The sequence below is a fragment of the Amphiura filiformis genome, chromosome 5, assembly GCF_039555335.1.
Source record: "Amphiura filiformis chromosome 5, Afil_fr2py, whole genome shotgun sequence".
NCBI classification, from domain to species: domain Eukaryota; kingdom Metazoa; phylum Echinodermata; class Ophiuroidea; order Amphilepidida; family Amphiuridae; genus Amphiura; species Amphiura filiformis.
This window is the reverse complement of record NC_092632.1, coordinates 33,089,461-33,095,460: the sequence shown is the minus strand read 5'-3', so window position 1 is coordinate 33,095,460 and position 6,000 is coordinate 33,089,461.

Sequence of the window (6,000 nt, the reverse complement as noted above, 5' to 3'; positions counted from 1 at the left end):
AAAATATAGACACAGATATTAATACATTTCACTGTAATACTGTGTCTATATTTTTTTAAATAGCTCTACCATTTATTGGTATCGAGCACTGTATAGCTAGCTGTCTGTGATACTTTTACTTCTTAATGAAAGTATATATATATATTTAGTATGGCAATATAATATACCAAAAAATATTCTTGGGCCAAAATTTTTTTTGTTAATTTTTAAAAACTAGATACAAAATATGTAGGAGCCATTATTTTATTTTTTTGAATTTTGATCAACTTTGAGAAATTAGCACCAAAAATTGTCAAAAAATTCTTAATTTTCCAAAAAATCATAAAAAAGCCAGATTTTCGACCAAATTTCAAATATTTTTGGAGAAGTTGGTCAAAATTCAAAAAAATAAAAAACCCAAATTTGCTACAGTGACCCTTATTAGATTACCTTTGACCCCAACAGTACTCCTCCACGGAGGAGCACTGTTTTATTTACCATGTTTACAGAATATGTGATGCGATCAAGCTAAATGAGTCTTTTATTGCCAACATTGATTTGGAGATGATAGCCAATCAAATTGCACAATTTCCTTTGTATTTTGATGTTCTAAGCAACACAGAGATAGCCATATCTCTGGAACCACACCCGGGAACCACATGTCTTATTTTGATGGAGTTTTCAGCAAAATATAGGTCTGGAACTAGTAAATTTAATACAATGGAAAAATAAGTTTGAGTTTCTTTGACAAGACTCTGTTTGCTTGATCACATCCCAAATATGCTAATTTATGCAAATATGTGATAAATGAAATGGAATATAAGCTAAATATATGAATATTTATATTTTAGCATAAAAATGAATATCTAAATAAAAAGGAATACTTAAAACCCTGATGGTATGCCTATATGACTGTCTTTAAAACTGAACCAAAATGACATTGTTAATTGTATGTGATCCTAGTGGAGTGGCCTTTCTAACACAAAATGGAATACATTTTTTTTTACAATCATCCCATCATGTTGATATCTGTGACAGTATGAGGGTTACTGACCAAATTAACCTTAAATCTGGCCGCTTTAGCCCCAAAGTGTCAATTTTTGTGCGCTTCACATGAATTTATTCCACTATTGCACCATATTTCATCAGTTTAGCTTCAGCATGTTGTTCAGTATGGCAAACTTTTGACACGGATTGCGCGCATTTGTACCATAAGCTTACTCTGTCGCCAAAAGGTGCTGGATTCAATATACTTCAAGAAATATTTTGCAATCCCATCCTCCCCCATGTCAAAAGAAATCTATGCCACTGATGACTGATTTATTCCCCATCCCCGGGAATCTACACCTTCGTAGGTATGAAAGATCATATAGAGTATGAAACACTTGTAGTACTTGTGAACTGCACCCTCTCTTTTGTTTTCAGGGATTAAGGCTAATTTATTAACGATATTACGAATACTTTGTTATTAAGTACTGTAACTTGCATGTAGACCTAATTGGATTCAATTTTGAGTGCTTCGCATCGAGCGATATGTAGTGTCTATGGCGAGTGGAAAATCGCTCACTAGAAATTGAGTTTGGGCGAGTGGTGGCGATCGAGAGCGAGAGCGATCGCTTGCCTCAAGCAGCAAGGCCTGCAGTATAAAACCAGCATTTGTTATGACGAATGAACTGAAGGACAATATATAATGTAAAGGATAATGCATTACCCTTATTTCTTAAATATCGATAATTGCATGAGCTGGCTTCACTGCTAAATATGAGTTTACTCGATGTTTCCTTAAAAATTAACAAAAATGACATTGTAAATTATTGAACTCTGATAGTGACCATGCATATTTTATGGAATAAAGCACATCAATTATTTTAATATGCTAATTTATACAAAGCTAAATAGGAATATTTAGATTTGTGCCATAAAAATGAGGCATATAGTTAATAATTATTATGAAGAGTTAAACCCTGATGACTGTCTTTCAAAATGACAAACTGACATTGTTAATAATTTAATCCTGCAGATTGCAAAGTGCATGGTCTTTTGTGACATACACAAAATGTAAATTAGTAATCCCACATGGTAATTCATGCCAATTATTTATGTAATAATGCTAAATAGAGGAATATTTGGAATAATGCTTAATACAGGAATATTTGGAATAAAACTAAATAGAGGAATATTTGGAATAATGCTAAATAGAGGAATATTTGGAATAATGCTAAATAGAGGAATATTTGGAATAATGCTAAATAGAGGAATATTTGGAATAAAGCTTAATACAGGAATATTTGGAATAATGCTAAATAGAGGAATATTTGGAATAAAACTAAATAGAGGAATATTTGGAATAAAAGCTAAATAGAGGAATATTTGGAATAATGCTAAATAGAGGAATATTTGGAATAAAGCTAAATAGAGGAATATTTGGAATAAAACTAAATAGAGGAATATTTGGAATAAAGCTAAATAGAGGAATATTTGGAATAAAGCTAAATAGAGGAATATTTGGAATAAAACTAAATAGAGGAATATTTGGAATAAAAGCTAAATAGAGGAATATTTGGAATAATGCTAAATAGAGGAATATTTGGAATAATGCTAAATAGAGGAATATTTGGAATAAAGCTAAATAGAGGAATATTTGGAATAAAACTAAATAGAGGAATATTTGGAATAAAGCTAAATAGAGGAATATTTGGAATAAAGCTAAATAGAGGAATATTTGGAATAATGCTAAATAGAGGAATATTTGGAATAAAGCTAAATAGAGGAATATTTGGAATAAAACTAAATAGAGGAATATTTGGAATAAAACTAAATAGAGGAATATTTGGAATAAAGCTAAATAGAGGAATATTTGGAATAATGCTAAATAGAGGAATATTTGGAATAATGCTAAATAGAGGAATATTTGGAATAAAGCTAAATAGAGGAATATTTGGAATAAAACTAAATAGAGGAATATTTGGAATAAAGCTAAATAGAGGAATATTTGGAATAATGCTAAATAGAGGAATATTTGGAATAATGCTAAATAGAGGAATATTAGGAATAAAGCTTAATACAGGAATATTTGGAATAAAGCTAAATAGAGGAATATTAGGAATAAAACTAAATAGAGGAATATTTGGAATAAAGCTAAATACAGGAATATTTGGAATAAAGCTAAATAGATGAATATTTGGAATAAAAGCTAAATAGAGAATTGGAATAAAGCTAAATAGACAAATATTTGGAATAAAGCTAAATAGAGGAATATTTGGAATAAAGCTAAATATTTAGAATAAAGCTACATATAGGAATATTTGGAATAAAGCTATATAGAGGAATATTTGAAATAACGCTACTCTCTAAATGTAAATCACTCCCCAAAAGAGTGATTCACTTATAAGACTACTCAAAAAAATAGTGAAATGTGTTTTTAACTTTAAAACCACTCTAAAAAGAGTGAAAATCACTCTAAAAAGAGTGAAAACCACTCTAATAAAAGAGTGAATTTTAACTCTTTCAAGGAGTTAAATGAAGGACAACTCTAAAAACATGTTCTTCATTTTTAGTGGTTTTAAAGTTAGAAAACACATTTCACTCTTTTTGAGTGGTATAAGTGAATCACTTTTTGGGAGGTGAGATTTTCACTCTTTTACATTTTTAAATAGAGGAATATTTGGAATGAAGCTAAATAGAGGAATATTTGGAATAAATCTAAATAGAGGAATATTTGGAATAAAGCTTAATACAGAAATATTTTGTCAGCCTGCTACGCTAATTGCCTACGTCATTTTTTGTATAATTTTGAGAATAAAGTGTGGTTCAAGCATGCATCAATTACATAATCACCCTAATTATTTCGGATTATTCCCTTGCATTTGTATCATTATTATTTGTTTTTGTGCAAATATTGGTGAATAAATATGTTTAAATGCATATGCAGGCTGACGGTTTGGGTTTATTGCTTTAAAAACATAAAAATAGAGGAATATATAAACCCTGATGGTTGTCCTTAAAAGTGAACCAAAATAACATTGTTATTCATATCTTGGTGTCATCCAGTAGGCCTATTAGATGTAATTAACAAAATAACATTGCTATTTATTGAACCCTGAAAAGGTTTTACAAGAGAGAGGGTCAAACGGTGGGTCAAAGGGTTTCAAAAAGCAGCGAAGGTCTCAAAATCACAGAAAGGTCTCAAATCAGAAAAGGGTCTCAAAAGCAAAGGTTTCAAAAACCAAAAGAGGTCTCGGACTAACTGTGTCAAAAGCTGAAAACAGGTCTAAAATACAGAGAAAGGTATAAAATACAAAGTCCTCAAAATATTATGTTGAGAAAGGCCTATAACCATAGAAAGGTCACAAATACTGGAAAAGATCTCAAGAGACGGTTCTCAAAAGAGTCTGAATAGCCTAGCTAGAAAAGATCTCAAATATACAGAAAGACCTCAAAATTCGGAAATGGGTCTCATAGATCCACTCTCCCGGGCACTCTAACTGTTGTTATCTCCTAAATTTCAGCTGTTAATGCCTAGATATGCTTTATAATAATAAATTAAAAAATTAAAAAAAGATCTCAAACATTGAGAAAGTTCTTTGATATAGAGAAAGGTCTCAAATACTGAAAAGAATCCCAAATATAGCAACGGGCTCAAATATATCATGTATATACAAAGGTCTCGAATGCTGAAAAAAGTCTCACATAGTCTTAATGTTCTCTAATATTAAGGGGTCAAATATAGAGAATGATCTCTACTGAAAAAGGTTCGTTTCAGTAGAAAGGTCTCAAAATAGAGAAAGCCTCAAATACTGGAAAAAGGATCTTAAATTTAGAGGGCAAACTTATAGGCCTAATAGAGAAAGGCCTCAAATACAGAAAAGGCCTCATATTGAGAAAGGTCTCAAATATATCAAATATTGAAAAAGACCTCATATCTGATAAGGCCTGAAATATGGGAAAATGCCTGAAATATAGAGAAAGATTTCAAATACAGAGAAAGGTCTCGATTATTGAGAAATGCCTCAAATATAGAGAAAGTTCTTATTATACCATGTATACTGAAAAAGATCTCAAATAAAAAAAGATCTCAAATAATACGGAAAAGGTCTCAAAAGATCTCAAATACAGAGAAATATCTCAAATATTGAGAAAGGTCCACAAAGAGGAAGGTCTCAAAGACTGGCTTCAAAGCTTTTCTCTACATAACAAGACCTTTCAAAACACACTTCTCCATCATGCACCGGTGAGATGTTTTCTATATTTTCATGATTTTAGACATTTCCCTGCAAGAGACTTCTGACCTTTCAAATATAGGCCTATTGGAAACCTTTATAATTATTTGAAGGCCCTTTTCTATATTTAACATTTAAGAACTTTTCAGTATCGGAGACCTTTCTTTAGCCTATTTGAGACATTTCTGTCTTCAGCCTATTTGAGACATTTCTGTCTGTATATTTGAGAACTTGGCGATATGTGAAATTTTTTTCCAGTAGGGCCTATCTGCTGAGACATTTTCCTGTTTATTATTTGAGTTATTTCTTTGTATTTGAGACCATAGGCCTGGGGTTAACGGGCCTGTTGAGGGGGGGGGCGGGCACACGTCGTTTTTCTGCAATTTAGGCCTACCTATGGCTGTTTTTTATTTTATTTTAATTTTTCCCCAATTTTTCCGTTTGCCAACTTTACAATTTATGAATTGAAAAATACAGCTTTCCAGAGTAAATTGAAACTCAAAAGGGCTTTTAAAATTGTGTCTTTTCCTGAGTCTTTTCATGTTCACAGGACCGAGGCAAATCTGTTAAAACTCCATAACTATTAAACAGGCCTGGCGGGGCACTATAATTTCAGGCGTCACAGCGCCCTCTTAGCGTTTATAGGGGCCTTTATTGGTATGACCAGAGAAGATGAGAATCTATTCTCATCTTCTCTGGCTCTGGTATGACCACTGATCTCTATTATGACAAGTCAAAAAGAATGTTTCCTCAACCACACCAGACACCAGTTATTTAGTTATGTTTAGTTGTGGTAGTATTT